This window comes from Sinocyclocheilus rhinocerous, unplaced genomic scaffold (genome assembly GCF_001515625.1).
Source record: "Sinocyclocheilus rhinocerous isolate Xijiao unplaced genomic scaffold, SAMN03320098_v1.1 scaffold1199, whole genome shotgun sequence".
NCBI classification, from domain to species: Eukaryota; Metazoa; Chordata; class Actinopteri; order Cypriniformes; family Cyprinidae; genus Sinocyclocheilus; species Sinocyclocheilus rhinocerous.
In genome coordinates, this window is record NW_015650328.1 from 506,256 (window position 1) to 524,096 (window position 17,841).

The 17,841-nt window shown below is 37.8% G+C and overlaps 1 long non-coding RNA gene across 1 annotated transcript; it reads right to left on the reverse strand.

Moving 5' to 3' along the window:
* Positions 1-4,928: 4,928 nt before the first annotated feature.
* On the reverse strand, positions 4,929-17,536 carry LOC107711750 (uncharacterized). The gene is made up of 3 exons (XR_001636730.1): positions 17,062-17,536; positions 12,698-12,793; positions 4,929-5,107 (listed from the first exon to the last, which is right to left on the reverse strand). It is a non-coding gene; the product is annotated as an uncharacterized LOC107711750 (long non-coding RNA).
* Positions 17,537-17,841: the final 305 nt, after the last annotated feature.

Below are 17,841 nucleotides of genomic sequence, written 5' to 3' on the forward strand. Positions count from 1 at the left end.
TTTTGTACTTCCTAAGTCACAGGAAGTGGTCGCCACAACAGAACCGGAGATATATGAATCATTAGCCTCACATCTGAGAAAAGAATCTAGTGACTGAATCAAAGAAGACATTTTTATGGGTGAAATGTTGACAGTTCAAGGGGGAAGAATACTTACAGTAGGGAATGCAGAGCATGGAAAAACACTCTTTTCTTTTCCTTTTTCATAAAAATATTAGCGTATTTTGAGGAGCCCTTCTTACTCGCTAGCCCCACTTCTCTGGTTAACAAACACTTGACAGAACATCTTTATTATGTAGAGGTTCAATAAGATCATCTGTTTAAAATCAGACATGGTACTGCATTGCATTCCAAACAACAGTTCAGTTCAATGTCAAGTAATCTTAGAGACTGTAAGTCATTAATTAATATTCAATATTTTTCTTCATCTCCATTTAGTGAATGCAAACCCTCCTCTGCTGAATTCACTCCATTATGCTTGTAGTGCTCTTTCAAACAGACTGAAACGTGAAATTTCAAATATTTCCCGAGGACAAACTGTCATATGCAAATGTGGTTACAGTGAGAGAAGCATTCTTGATTCAGAATAGCAGACTTCTTTAAAATGTCCAGTTATTACAAACTCTTATGTGAGAGTTACTCAGTTCCAAGGACGTTATAAATGAGCCACCGAAAAGTGCTGGTGAACCAAGGCAGGGAGTGACCTGTACTGCTAGTCTGCATCAAGGCCAAAACCCTGAGAGAGGAGAAATGAGAAAAGAAGCTCTGCGCATTCAGATTGACTATTTATTCTCTCTCACACACTGGTTCTTGCTCTTTTCATCTTACACACAAATGCATACACAAACAAACAATTTTCACCATTACCTAAACAAGAATATATGATAGTAGCTACCCTATACCTGAAAAGTGATATCAACAGCATGTGTCACAAGAGTATGTCACTGTTACCTGTAAAGTGATGTCTTTATTTTTCCGCTTCACAAACAGATTACACTATACAATTTGTCTATTGTCATGTGGCCAAATGGAAATATGGATTTTACATTGTAGATATACAAAAGACGAACAGGATGCAGTTTTATGTTTACATTCGCAAAGTCAGCATTAGGGATTGCCAATAGTATTTACAAGCAGGTGCGATTCTCGAATCATCCTCTTTATTCATTCTTACAGGAATGGTGGTATGAACAAAGTCAGTCAAATCTTTTTTCTTTAGAATGTAACCTGGCCACTTGTTTTCTAGCCCGAAGTATTTTTTTTTTCAATTAATCTTCTCCATAAGGATTTTAAACAATCTTCTAAGCTATAAATGAATCCAACCAGCTCTGAGAAGCCAAAAAAAAAAAGACGGCCACTTCCATAACATGGGAATGTCTTTTCAACTGACACAATTTGATAGTATAAATTAATGCAATAAAGGCACAAACTAATGCATCTAATCGTAAATAATCAACAGCAGACCACGGAAGGCCAACATGAAAACACAACCCACGCATTAGTTTATGTACAGTACAGACTGAGTGTCTACTGCACTATATGACATGACAGAAAACTTGTTGTTCAGTGCAGTTTCATTCACCTAGACCAGTTTTAACCAGTGTCACTCAAAATGCAGAAAATTTAGGAGAGTGTATTCAGTTACAGAATACAGTTGTCACTTTGGTTCATAACAGAACTGTGTGTGCATAACCGTACTTAGCACTCTAAAACAGGGCTGACAACTGTATTCTGACAATGACTGAATAGAAGGCATACCATCACCAGAATTTTCCATCTCTTTCCCCATTTCCATCATTTCCTTAACATGTACAGGAAATGCAATGGGTCCTGTCTGTTCTAACAATCATGGCAGTGCTGAATGTTTGGTGAAAAAAGGATTTCCTGTCTGTGCAAAAAAAGACCACCCCCACCATATTATTTTCCTGCAACTACTAGAGCTTGTAGTAATTACTTTAATGATGTTCCCGTATCTCAGCCGCCGCGCCACGAGCAATAGAAGGCCGATCACAAAATAAAAGTTCAATGAAGGCACATGGGAGACACAATCATCTCATTAAACAACACAGAGACAGAAAATACAGAAGGAAAGAAGATGGTGGCTTTTTCCTCACACGTATAATGCAAAAAACCTATTAGAGAGGTAATATTTTCTAGGACTTTTCTATGTGTGCCAGGAAATAGAGGATGCCAAATACTTGCAAAGCAGTAAATTACTTGCAGACATTTTAAAATGTGCCAGTAGTAGGTTTACTTAAGTGATAATGATCTAATTCTGTGTTCTCAATGGCAGATGTATGAGGATGTATCCCATTACGGCTGTCCATAGCAATGAATGCGACAGCTCCAAAAATCGCAGCAGACATGGTCAGTGGAGAATTATGTGGGGGCACTGATATCCACAGCTGTTCTGTTTCATATCAGCTAGCAGGGACAGAGATCCGGGGCTCACCCTCACTGGCTAACCCTTACCTCCACAAAAAAATATGTAATTTGATTTCAATTGGTCCTGAAAGGTAGATGGCAGGCCTTGTTGCAACAACAATGACATCCACACGCTTCACCAGCTTTTCACGTCAAGGGGCACTGCTGCGCTTTTATTATTTATATGTAATTTTTATTTTTTCAGAGGAACAGAACTGTATTTTTTTTTTATTTTTGAGCCTGGTTGGATGCCTTGAAAGGCTCCAGGGTGGAGGGGGCGCAGGGTGTGTATGGGCAAGGAAGGTTTTCGGCCAATCTTGGAATCATTTACTTACATTTTCCATCTGCATAATGAGCTGGGCAGCCAATGACAGTGCTGGCCGACCGGAGACAGGGTGGCATGCCTTCAGATTTAATGGGCGTGCGGAGGAAACTTCCAATGCTTTCTGACATCTCTCATAGCAAACTAAATGTGCTCTGGGTCAGGGAGTGTCTATTATGAAAATAAGAGACAAACAAGTCAATTATACTTCACTGACTGCATTGCCAGGGGTCCTCATTAGAATGACCAGGAAGGTCCGTGCCGCTGTGCTCCTCTCCTCTGTGTAGCTCCTGATTAAGCTGTGGAGGAATGACAAGACCCTGTGCTACTCTTTATTTTATGGAGTGCATCTATACGAACGTGTTCATGGAGTGGAATCACATAGACACACAAACAAACCTCATGAGGCCGTATAGGCGCAAGACAGCACATTGTGGGGGCAGCATCTCGCAAGCCAGTAAGAAACCGTTGACAGGCTCGGATTATAAAAGTAAAAAAGTACAAGACACAGAACTCAGAGGTCAGGAAGCTGATAGTGTCATGGATCATGATGCATCTAGGAAACACTTTTGGCAGGGGATGTTGGGAACTGTCATGCACGGACTGGACTCATGGCTTAGGGTGAGAGGGCGGGGCTATAGAATGGATCCAAATGAAAATCCTGGGGTTTGGCGGGCGGATCGGTGCACACTCCTGTTTCTCATGGTGTGGAGACTGGGGTTCACTGACAATGACAGGATCTGTGGAGACAGGGTACAGGGAATCTGGCTTGTTCTTCCTAGTGCTTGTATCTTGTGCAGCAGAGTGAAATTCAGACTCTAATTAATTCATCTGAGCATGTACAAAAAAATCCCGCAACGCTACTGATCTAATTCTGTGTTCTCAATGGCAGATGTATGAGGATGTATCCCATTACGGCTGTCCATAGCAATGAATGCGACAGCTCCAAAAATCGCAGCAGACATGGTCAGTGGAGAATTATGTGGGGGCACTGATATCCACAGCTGTTCTGTTTCATATCAGCTAGCAGGGACAGAGATCCGGGGCTCACCCTCACTGGCTAACCCTTACCTCCACAAAAAAATATGTAATTTGATTTCAATTGGTCCTGAAAGGTAGATGGCAGGCCTTGTTGCAACAACAATGACATCCACACGCTTCACCAGCTTTTCACGTCAAGGGGCACTGCTGCGCTTTTATTATTTATATGTAATTTTTATTTTTTCAGAGGAACAGAACTGTATTTTTTTTTTATTTTTGAGCCTGGTTGGATGCCTTGAAAGGCTCCAGGGTGGAGGGGGCGCAGGGTGTGTATGGGCAAGGAAGGTTTTCGGCCAATCTTGGAATCATTTACTTACATTTTCCATCTGCATAATGAGCTGGGCAGCCAATGACAGTGCTGGCCGACCGGAGACAGGGTGGCATGCCTTCAGATTTAATGGGCGTGCGGAGGAAACTTCCAATGCTTTCTGACATCTCTCATAGCAAACTAAATGTGCTCTGGGTCAGGGAGTGTCTATTATGAAAATAAGAGACGAACAAGTCAATTATACTGCGCTGGCTGCATTGCCAGGGGTCCTCATTAGAATGAACAGGAAGGTCCGTGACGCGGCGCTCCTCTCCTCTGTGTAGCTCCTGATTAAGCTGTGGATGAATGACAAGACCCTGTGCTTCTCTTTATCTTATGGAGTGCATCTATATGAACGTGTTCATAGAGTGGAATCAAATACACACGTAAACAAACCTCATGAGGCCGTACAGGTACAATACCACACACTGTGGGGGCAGCGTCTCGCAAGCCAGTAAGAAACTGCTGACATGCTTGCCAGGGGTCCTCATTAGAATGATCAGGAAGGTCCGTGACGCGGCGCTCCTCTCCTCTGTGTAGCTCCTGATTAAGCTGTGGAGGAATGACAAGACCCTGTGCTTCTCTTTATCTTATGGAGTGCATCTATATGAACGTGTTCATAGAGTGGAATCAAATACACACGTAAACAAACCTCATGAGGCCGTACAGGTACAATACCACACACTGTGGGGGCAGCGTCTCGCAAGCCAGTAAGAAACTGCTGACATGCTTGAGAGGATGAAAAAAATTAAAAAGTGTGAGACGCAGAACTCAGAGGTCAGGAAGCCAATAGCGTCATGGATCACAATGCATCCAGGAAACATTTTTGGCAGGGGATGTTGAAAACTGTCATGCATGGATTGGAGGCATGACTTGGAGTGAGAGGGCGGGGTTACAGAATGGATCCAAATGAAAAGCCTGGGGTTTGGTGGGCAGATTGGTGCACACTCCTGCCTGCTTGGCTGGGCTGTTTCTCAGGATGAGGAGCCTGGGATCCTCTGACAATGACAGGATCTGTGGAGACAGGGTGCAGGGAATCTAGCTTGTTTTTCCAAGGGCTTGTATCTTGTGCAGCGGAGTGAAGACCAGGCTCTATTTAATTAATTTGAGCATGTACAAAAAAAAAATCCTGCCCCTCTACACACAAAATATGTTTCCACCTACACTATCATTCAAAACTTTGGCTTCGGTAATATATAAATAATGTTAATGAAAGAAGTCTCTCAAGCTCTCCAAGGCTGCATTTATTTGATCAAACATACATAAGTATAAACAGTAATATTGTGATTTTGTATATTTATTTTATATATATTATATATTTTAAAATATAATTTATTCTTGTGATGGCAAACCTGAATTTTCAGCAACCATTATTCCAGTCCTTACTGTAACATGATCCTTCATAAATAATTCAAATATGTTAATTTGATGCTAAAGTAGAATCAGAATCAGAATAAGAAAGAGCTTTATTGGCAAGTATGTTTGCACAAACAAGGAATTTGTTCTGGTGACAGTAACATTTCTTATTTTTATCACAGTTGAAAATGTTTTTGAAACCTGTGATACTTCTTTTTCTTTTTCTTTTGATGAATAGAAGGTTCAAAAGAACAGCATATATCTTAAATAGACTTTTAAACAACTTAATTTAATGCTTATTTGCTGAATCAAGGTATTCATTTCTTTCAAAAAACCCAATATTTTGAATGGTAGTGTATATTATAATAGTCTATGGACATTATATATTAATATTTGATAATAAATATGGAATATCAAGTAGTGTATTTGGCAGAAATATGAAAACTGATCTATAACTTCTATAACATTTATTTCTATTAATATTTCTAATGGGGAAACATTGATACTACAGCTACAAACTGACAGCTACATGCTGTGATAATCTTTACATCTCGACACTTTTTATTTACAGCTTTGTTGATAAAAGGTAACAAAAAAATGCCCTGTATTATAAAGATTTTTTCTTTTTATTTATTTACAAATACAAATGTCTTAAGTTCTTTTTTTCCTCTTTTTGCATTCCACCATGGGAAACAAAATCAGTGCCTGCTTTGGATACAATTTTATTTTACTACATTTCAGCACAAAGTACAAAAGGTGCTCTTCCAGCATATTATTTGCTTCCCTCTTTAGGTACTCTTTGAAACATAGATGATTTAATGATATCTTATTTCCTAAATTTGTTCTGGCACCAAATGCACTAATAAACTCACTGTAAATCGACATTCCCTGGGGTATTTAAAAGGCCATGTGCTCGTGTTACTTGAAGGGAGATTGGGAGACACAGTGAGCACACCAGAATACATGCAACCACATCCAGTGCGCATGTTAAAAGACAAAGCCCTCATCCCCCTTCCTGCTGTTGTGCAGACTTAATATAGCTCAAGGCTACGCAAATTTATGTCTTGACCTCCTTAAGTTGCCAAATCATGCAGAATAAAAAAGGACTTTTCTGCTGCTGTCTGCCCTTATATGAGAGTATTCTTATGATAATTGGAAATTCAGTTCTTTCCCTCCAGTGTGCTTTTTAAAATATGAGCCAGCGCATGCAACCAAACCAACTTTAACCAGCATTACAATCTGTGTCTCATCATGATAATTGGGTTTTTGAGTTGATTTGACTGAATGACAGCGATGTCTTGAAGATTCATCATGGCAGCCTTTTTACCCAATAGTGCGACTCAGGAGGAGGCATTTAATTAGGGAACTGGAAACTGAAATGTTTGCTTATCCACACATCCCTCCAAAGCTAACAATCACATTTGTTTTTAACATCATGCCATTTTCTACAGATAATTTTACGGCTTAAATCCAGGTTAAAATATGATGTATAAAAAAACACTATGAGTTTAAAATCTTAATATAATATATTTAAGATCAGATCTTAAATGGATTACACCTTATATACAATTACATCTTGTCCGCAGTATAAAACTATTTCAATTTATAATTATCCTACAGTATAGTTTCATTCATTTATTTACAGCACTTATTAATGAGAAAAAATATTCAAATCAGAAATACGGTTTAAAATCCACAGGGTTACACCAATATAAAAAATTTGACCGATAAGTCAATAATTACTTTCATGTAATGGTTGATAACCAATAAATGGCCAACATTAAAATTACAGTTTTTCTAAAGAAATTTTTAAAAAGCACTAAAAATTAAAAACAATCATTTTAAATGCTACAAGTGAATTTAGGCATTACATCAATGTATAATGTACAGTTATTTATTTTAAGATTTGCTCAAGATTACAAATTGAGTGTTAGTTGATGGCAAAGATAGTCTAAATGTATAAATAGGTGAAATGAGCATTTACAATATCGACCAATATGATAAATAATCTTTTTAAAAATCTGCCAGTAACATATCTGCCAGCTACATGCATCACTATTATAATCTACTATGGATTACAAAATTAAACAAGAGGAAAAAAGCTCATGCTGCTTGCAAGAAAGGAAATATTAATAGAAAGGAAAACTATTACTATTAATTTCTTCAAATGGTCTGATAGGAAATAAGATATAACAATGATCATTGCATTTGTTTGTGCCTCAAGGGTCAAATCTGCCTCCCTAGGTCATGACTTATCTAATGATGTTCTTCAAAGACCATCTTTAATCCTCCACCTAAAATCAAGTTCACACCTCACAAACCAGAGAAGCAACTTGGAGGAGAACAGTGCAGCATTCATAATTTCACAATACTGAAGATGTCACTGTGAGAGGAGAGGGATAAACAATAATCTTTCTAATGCCAAGGATCCACAACAGCCTAACTATTCTGGGAGTCACTCCAGGCCAGTTCGTTTTCCCTGTCTGCACAATAATCTCAAACTGGGCACACATAGTTATAGATGGAGACCCATCACCATTGCAGCAGAGTTTATAATACCCGATTTACGCAAGCGATGTGCATAGGAGACCAAACGACAGAAGAGGGAGCGTGGTTCTCTGTGTGTCAAATAAGATAATTAGGAAGCAGCTAGGGCCCTTCAAAAGAAAGAAATTGTGTGTCTGCTGTTTACCCCTGCAGTTATTTCACAAACAAAAATATGAACAAATTTCTCATCAAATTCTTTCCCAAACAACTGGCTTATCCTTTGTTGGCTTATCTCTTATTTAATGTTCTATACTTTTACTGCATGTCCACAAATGGCTCCTTAGCCATGACAGAGCAACCTCTGAGCAATAAAGCAATGTTCTTGTAATGTTCTAAGCATGGCTTTAATTCTTCCTAGAGTGCTGAATCTAGACTGTTACAACTAACCCTACAATCATTGCTGGTCTCCTCCTCCTCTGTCCTTGACAAGAAGCAAATACTTCAAACGTTTTTATTTTTGGTAAAATTATTTTGCTCGATTCTAGAAATAAATGTGATTTGTAACTCTAATGCCTGCCAAAAGGTGGATAAAACAAAAACGCAGCCTTGCCAGCCAGAAAGGATTAGGAAGATGGTACAAAGCATGAACTTGAAAAAGTACTAGTGGCTCTCCTGAACTATTACTCTCACAAAATTAAATAGCATTGGCTTTGCTTGGCAGCCTTGGGGAAACATGATGAATTTTATATTTTTATACATTTTATATTTGATATATAATTTATTCCAAGACGGATAATGCAGCCAGAGCCAATATATTAACCCTTTGACGCGTACGATCACACCGGTGTGATCAGTCTTGGCTGGTCCCTGAAGCGTACGATCACACCGGTGTGATTAGAACTTTCAGTGGGTCACGTCATCAACTGCTGAATTTAAATCCCGATATAAAAGTGTTTAAACTACCAAATAGATTTAATTGCACATATTTCAGAATCGGAATATCAGATATTTCATAATATAGTGAGCATGTTTGTGAATATTTTGAATAAAACAGGAAAAACGAAATAAAAGCGATCCATGTGTCATACAGATCTATTGTGGCTGCGTTGTGTCACATGACAAGCATGACGCGTCGCCATGGAAACAATAAGGCGATACATTTTAAAATAACGGTCGCCAAAAAAAAACTCACGCTGGGGGCTCAGCTAGAATATTTTAAACTCACGTGCGAAAGGGAGTGTATTTGAATTTTTTTTTTTTTTAAAGATTTCAATTTGTATTCATTTATTTTAGTTATGAATTATTATTCATATTATTCAATTATTATTTTAGTGGGGGTAGATGGTGTACATTACCTGATCTTTACACCACCCAACTCCATCTACCTGCCCAATGCAAAGGTGTTGAAAAGGTGTTTCCTTATCAACAAACTAATTTACAAACCAAGTCTTTGTTCATGACTGTATTTACTGCATGATGGAAGTATTTATGCAGCTACGTGGTTGCGGTTGAGTGATCCTGTGTGGAAAGCTGTCTGGTCCAGATTCGTTCTAGACATTTAACTCTGCTAATGGCCTCTCTGCTGCACCAAACAGCTCTTCTCTCCACATCCTCCACACAGTCGTCAAACTGATATGCCCTAATGTAAATATTTGGACCTGTACCCCCACCCCCTCCAAAGGGCAGAAAATTTATATACTGCACACTCAAACGGTTTTGGAACAAAAGATCACACTAGAACAGTCCTCTAAAGTGCTGGTGTTATGTATAGTAAACTTATGTGGGAATATCAATCTTTCTTCTACTTTAGATCACAAGATAATACAAGCTGGTTCATCCCTGAATGGTTCAACTAACAGACAGTGCAAAATAAAACAACTGACAGTGAAAGAATGACAGTAGGAAGGGTTAAAAAAACACATATGAGACACAGATGAGACACAAATGTTAATTAGCTTTTTCCTGTGATGGAATTCATCATGATATTAAGCTTGAACTTCTTCATAACTTCTCAAGGTTTAGCAAACGTATTAAATAGGTATCAAAATATGAAACATGGAAATTATTCAAAACAAAGACTGAAATATTAAGAATATTAATATTTGTGTTGCTTAATATTACAAATACTATGCAGCACAACTGTTTTCAATATTGATAATAATAATAAATGGTTCTTAAGCACTAAATCAGCATATTAGAATGATTTCTGAAGGATCATGTGACACAGAAGACCAGCATAATGGCTGCTGGATTTTCAGCTATGCCATCACAGGAATGAATAACATTTTCAAATATATTATAACAAAAAATATATTTTAAATTGTAATAATATTTCACAACATTGATTTTAATGTATTTTTAACACAAACTTCATATATACACAGACATATATTATGGTTCAATGATATTGTGGTCATTTTATGAATTGCGGGTAAATTACTCTTATAGTATTTTAAAATCATGAATATAGCCTACAGTACACAAACATATAGTCTGAATATTATACACATACTCTGGGTAATCTATGTCAAAGTGTCAGGAGTCTCATTGAGCCATGTGGCTCTGGATTGTCTTCACACCTCTCTGTGCTTGGGCTAATGGACTATAATTAGCAAATTTACTGGTCAGTAATTCAATTTTGATTGTTTTATCCCCTCTCTTTGCTCCAGTGAATTTAAGAACCCTCGCCCTGCACTAAGTGTCATATCCAATCAACCTGGTGTGCGACAAGACCCAATTAGCACTGTGAGGCGGTCCCTCAAAAAACGGGGCCTAAAGGGGACATGTCCTGGGGACATAATTGAATGAGACACCAGCTTCCATTTGGGTCTATGCATCAGGCAAGCTGGATTTGTGACTCCAAAATTGTTGTTTTTGATTGTTTAATTTTGGATGGCAAAAAATAGATAAGCATATTTAGAATTCATCACTTAACAGATATTTACCCAACACAACATATACAGTACACCAGTCAAATAGGTGAATGAGTGACTTCTTGGACTTATTTACCATGTCTATAGCTGGATTGTTGTTATATGTAGAAATTAATTAAATGGCCTTCAAGCTCTAGCAGTCATGAGACCATACTAAAACTTACGTTTAATTAAATAGTACCACCATCCTATAATTTATATTCTATTTTACCTCCTCTTAGTAAAGTGTTACAGGCACTGAGGCAATCATCTCCTTTCCTCAGTCTATTATTCTAACCATCTTCAATGCAGTGCTGAATCACTATAGAGAAGACCTTCAGATCATATTACTTCAGAACAGTTCAAAGTGAAAGCCTGAACTTCTAACCTGATATGATTCTCCCGGCCAGGATTAATGGGACACCAGAGTTCCAACCTGCATTCAACCAGCCCAGCGAATTAGCACCATTCAGACCCAATAACTTGCAGTCTCTCTAGCTGGGTCTATCACATGGACTTTACTTAAATGTGAGGTGGCACTGCTGGGCCAAAGACCTGCCTCAGTTTACCAGTGCCTGAGGTCATGGCCTGAGGTCATCTTTAGCTGGACGACCCAGAAACCAGCAACCCAGCCACTCTATCACACAACCCCCTCGAGAACAGCTGGTGGGTGTCACCAAGGGTGTTTGCGAACAAACTCCTCAGAAGAGTAAGCAAGACATTAGCGGTCAGCCACAAAAGAAAAGACTACATAGTGCACTTATATTCTTATCAATTGGAAACCTCTGCTGAAGGGGATTTTATATCTGGCTGACTCTTTTAAAGAGGTGCTCACTGCTCATGCTAAACTTTTAGGAGGCAAAAATACCATAGAGAATCTTTCCAACAAGCAGAATTATAATCGTTATATGAATATATGAACAATAGCAGCCCAGCCAAACAAGAGATGTTTTTCCAACACAGCATTAAAAGGAGCCTAATGGCTCCGCCCACTTAGAAACCAAAGGTCATAGAAAAAGGGCGTCACCATTATGTTACAGTTTAATAGGAACCAATAAGCAAACAGAGAACAAACAGTAAATTTGCTGTACACACAGAAGTTGAAAAATGAAGCAAAACCTAAAAGGTAGAGCAGTTACAGGTGGGAAAAATTTTTTTTTTAAGTATTTTAAAGCATTATATTTTAGATTTAATTATTTTAGCTCACAATACTCTATGAACATTCTCACACCAAGGATCGGTGTGTGTTTGTTAAACTCATCAAAATATTTGTAGAAAACGTACTGTCATAATGCAATGAGATGAAAATCAGTCTCTTTTATTCTCATAAATTGATTAAATAAAAGCAAGTTATACAGTATTTGAGTGTGTATCTTCTTGTATTATGATTGTTTAATGGATTCACACAGCTAAAGAATATAAAAAGATGAACGAGCGCAAGAAAGTATAAAAGCAAACCTGTTAGTTATAGAAAGTCATATACTGTGGCATTAGGTAAATGCATTCTAGATTCTTTCTATTTGACAAATCCAGTTTCAAAAAAGAGTCACGATATCACAATTACACACTTTCAAAAAAAAAAAAAACCTGTCACTTGGGCAGTAGTACCCTTTCGAATGATACTAATATGCATCCTTTAGGGGTAAATTAGGCAAAATATGTACCTTTTGAAAGGACACTGCCCAAGTGACAGCATTTGTACCTTTTTTTCTGACTGTACACCAAATAAAAAGAACACAGTATTATATCATGAGATATCAAAATAATATAGTACCGCCAGGTCCCTGCTGACTCCTACCCTTTGCACTAGTCTTTTATGTGATTGGATTACTTTTATTACCACACACACCATTGTCCATTCCTCTTCTTTTGGATCTTTCAGTGTTTTCTTGTCTCAGGTGATTATTGGAGAAGGGTGATGCTGGAGCTTGTGCCATTCAGTGACCTGGAACAGGAGCAAACGGATAAGAACATGTTAAACAAAAACTCAGCTAGTACACATGCGTCGTCTTAAAATAGCCAGGAAACATTTCAATATCATTAAACCAGCATTTTGCTGAGAAACCACAATCACACACACATGTACTCTCCACCAATAGGTCTCTGCAATTTTGATATTATGCACCTATACAAGTCTATTATTGTTATGACAGCCTGGTGATCCCAGGGGCCATTTCCAATTAAGCCGCTGGCTGTTTACAGGTATTGTGCTGGACTTGTTGTACCCATACAGCCGGCGCTCTTGGCTATTGTGCCAGGCTAGAATGGTTAATGAGCTACCTACCCACGAGGACCAAGCAGAACAAATAGACAATGTGCTCTTCCCTCCTACAAAACTCTCTTGTCTAACACATACACACAGACAATACGCTGCACCTCTGCCACCGAACACACCAATCCAAGACCAACTACTGTAAATATAGGCCACTGTGAGATCTCTCCTTTGATCTCTGTTTGCATTTCAACATCAAATGAGCTGACCTAACCTTCTCCTTGGATCATTTAAATGGTAATGTGCAGCAGAGACTGGTTTGGGCAGCCATTCATCTTAAGGTCAAGAGAGCTATCAGACATGCTCTCTCTGGGTTAGCACAAGACAACAATTGTGTTTTTAACCAACCAAATGCACAATGCAGTGCAGTTTTGACACTCTATGATTGCATGAGAGATGCTTTGGCCAGAACCGATCGATAAAAAAAAAAATGATAAAAAAAGGATTGACAGACAATGATCCAAAGCTTAACTGTTAAGTTTCAATCACATTAGAGCAGAAATTAGAGCAGGTGTAATTGCATACATTATAATTTATAGCACACATATAAACACTAAATCAAAACTATTTATGCTTTGTTTGACCAGACAAGTATATGGAAGCCTGTTGCCACCTCAGCATAAAAATAAAAAGATAACTGTGAAAAAGTTAAAATAGTTAATTTTATTACAAGAAACAGTAAAAATTACAGGAAATAAATTTACACTACAAGACAAAAGATTTAATTGTGAGATATAAAGATGAGATATAAAGTCACTACAAGCAACCAACTCAAATTTATGAGAAATAAAATTGTAACCGATATAAAGTCACACTGTGAGAAATAAAGACAAAATGATGAGACAAAGATGCAATTGCGAGATATGTATAAAGTCGCAATTATAAGAAACAAAGTTGCAGTTACAACTTTTTAGTTACAAAAAGTTACAGTTACAAAATTACAAGAAACAGAGTCGACAATAAGAGAAACAAAGTAGAAATTTAGAAATATCACATGTCACAATATAAATCGAGACTGCAAAACAAAGTAAAAATTATGAGGAACAGTTGTATTTACGAGAAAGTCGAAATCACAAGAAACAAAGTTGAAATTACAAGAAACAGTCAATATTATAAGATGTTGAAATTGAGAAATATAACACTGCATGGTGTAAATATGCAATTGCAAGACATAGTCATATTACCAAACAAAGTCACACTGAGAGATATAAAATTACAGCTGAGAGATATGAAGTCACATTTATGCAAAATAAAGTGCAATTGTATGTGTGCTGTTTCTTATGTTCTGTTTCTTTTCCGCCTCCTACAGGACATTTAAGGTACTACACTTTATTTTGCCATTTACTTTCGGTTTCTCTCAGGGAACGCAGTCAAGAAGAACGTGCATGCAGTTCCTATGGGTTATTGATTCCATCGTTTAAATCTTGGAAATATATGTCTGTAAGTGCTACATTTTATTAAAGTAAAGTGTAGATCGGGATTATTCTTATATTTTGTTATAAACAGACATGATTCGCGTTATTGGTACCATACTTTGTTTTAGCGTACTGCTAATTTCTCTTCTGTTTGTACATAATCTCATTTGAATATGATTTCTTGACATGTACATTACTTTAAATAACGTTAAAAAAGGAACTATGTACAAAATCGAACTGTAATGTTAAGCTGGATGTGTATGTAAATGTGAACATAATGTTCATACATATTTTTTCTTGTTTGTAGTTTTACAATAAAAGAATTGAGAAGAACAATCACCAGTAAAGTCACTAAAGTTATGAAGACTGCTTTCTGGAGTTCTTTTCGGAAAGTGTACGCTATCTGTTAAGCCTTTGCTCAAGCTACGCAATTGGTCAGAACAGAATAGTATGATATAGCCTAAAGCTAGACAAGCCCTTGTTACAAGTACTACAAGCCCTTCAGAAATAGAGCATTACCAGTGTTCATATTTAGTGTTACATTAGCTGAATGTCATACAAACACAAACAATAACATCTAATGAACAGGGAAGCAAATGCAAACATAAGCACATTCTTCCCAAAGTATTTGTAAGTGGCCTGTCGGGTAGGTGACATCTCATAACTCACGCTACAACTGAGTGCATATACAGGCAGCCAGAGCAAATGCAGTCGCCCTTGAGCAGGTAAGGAGATAAAATGCTGGCCGGATTTACATGCCACAAGTGATGCAGAGAAAGAGCCACCTCACTCCACACTGCCACATCAAAGCAGGCCAGGTTATTAACGGGGCATGAAGAGCACTGGAGACCTCACTCGTATCACACACTATCTCAGCCCGTTTTGAAACGGACAACACACACACACACAATATTTTAAATGTCTAATTCTGACATTAACGTGAGGCCTTGTTCACTGTCAATGCCCCTCACAATTCATTAAGCAACTTATTGGGCAAAAGATTCAAAATGCATGTTAATTTAATAGGGTTTCTGGTTGGGGGAAATTATATTTAAAAAAAAAAAAAGCTTTGATGTTCACAAAACTTGGCAGTCAATCATTTTGCACTGAATTACAGCATTAATGAAGAATGGAGAAACAATGAGGGTCGCTATTGTTTCAAACACATGCATGTTAATGTCCTCCATTAGAATGCATGTAATCGTTTCAAAAACCATTAAAGCGGCCCGGCTCGTGTTCAGTACAGGTGATTTCTGCGCCCTTTGTCTTCTAACCTGATTCTAAGGTTAATCTGATCATCTACATCCTAAACTGCATCATACAAAGCTATATCAGTCCAACAAACTCAATCTATTTCAAAATAAAATGCAGGTCTTTATCCAAAAAGGTCAATATAAAAGATCTTTATCCAAAATATAACTATGAACTCAACCTGTAAACAACTAAAGGCAGTATGCCCACGGCAGAAGTGTTTCAACAAGATACACGAGAACAGGTTAAAGCAAAGCCCACCCACACAGATTCAATTAACGTGCAAACAAACTCTGATGAGGCTGTTAAAACTACTTAGATGACAACAAGATTATGTTTTACTCCCCGAGTCTGAGAGTGGAAGCACGCTGACATTTATACAGGCAAACAGAAGTGATAGATTGAGGTCAGATGGAAAACTGCGTCTTGGTTTGTCGCATTTTCAGCATGTGTTGATCCATCTGGAGTTGTGGAGGCTGGATAATCAGCACAAGCCACAAGAGCATGTGCCGCAGTTGTGGGAGCAGGAAATGTGCAACGTGCACCATGCTTTTGCATAGTCAAATAACTCGGTCGAATCAACATTTTTGGTCCACTAAACATCATTGTTACCTCACACAAACTGAGAGTAGTTCTTATGTGGAAGAAAAAGCCTTAGAAGCATATTTATTATGATATTACTTTCACTAAATCAATCTTCAAAATAACATCTTTTTGTTTTCCACAATAGAAAGTAAGTTATAAAGGTTTGGAACAACATTAGGATAAGTAAATGATGACAGAATTTTTGGGTGATCTATTCAATTTAAAGGGATAGTTCACCCAAACATAAAAAAATCTGTTAAAATATGCCACTAAAAGAGATAGAAATTTACAAATATATCTAACACATACTGTATATCGAACATCTGAGACATTATTATACACAGTACTATTCTAAGTCTGATAGGTTTTGACTTAATGTCTCCTCTAGAAACTTAAGTGACCTGTAGCAGTCTTGTCTTTGAGACAATATGAAGCGTTTTAATTAATAAAAACCTAAAGTCTAAAGGACTAATCACTGTTTATTGTGATATCTTGTGCATTACTTACAGCACGTTTACATTTGGTGTTTGACATGCTGTGTGTTTTATACTGTTAAAATATATATATTAAATTAAGTGGAAAATATTGCCCCTTAAAAACATTTTAGGAGTTAGGGAGAATGGGAAAGTGTTCTTCACGTGAATGGAAATCCAAAATAAACATTTTAAAACCAATAAACCACTCACTTACCACTATGGGTGTCCAGTTTTTCAGCTAAGCTCATGGGCAGGTATGGTGGTACTTCCACACATTTATTAGGCCTACAGTGTGGCAGCCTACACAGCATGTAACGCCATGCAACAATGACTTTAATCTCTAGGTCAACTCGACAATATTTATGGTTTTCACCCTATACTTGTGAGGCAGGCAGCCCCACATTGATTCCACAAACTCAAAGGCGCTCCCTGGGAATACTGCAATTGCGAGTTATTTCGTCGATTACAACTCAAAATGTATCACATACTATCAAAGCGCGGCTCCCAAGGGAGAGAGGGGAATTAATTAAACACGACTCTACTTCGTGCTCACACTTGTCATCTTGTATCTCAGGCTTTTCACCACCCTCACTGCACACATGGCGGGAAGCCTGTTCCAATTAACAACGCAGTTGTCAGGCCCTTCATTGTCGCGTTCTGCGCGTGGTACCCGCGCGCGAAACAACAGGCTGTCGGGAAACCTGCGCGCACCAAAGGCGAAAACCTGTACTCATCTCTTCACACAGGTTTCACCATGTACAGACACGTCCGGGAATATTAATCTTATATTAAAACGATTAAATTAACCGAAATCATTTGTCAGAGTGCGAAACTGGCAGCGCCAAATTATTCTACAGTTTTAAAGACTGGTGTTTGCTTAAAGTTGGTCATGGAAATGGGTTGATGATCAAGAATGAAGACGTCAGCGGGAATGAAGCCCATATAAGATACTTTTTTAAAGTATCTTATATTAGTTTTAAGTATCTTATTATAT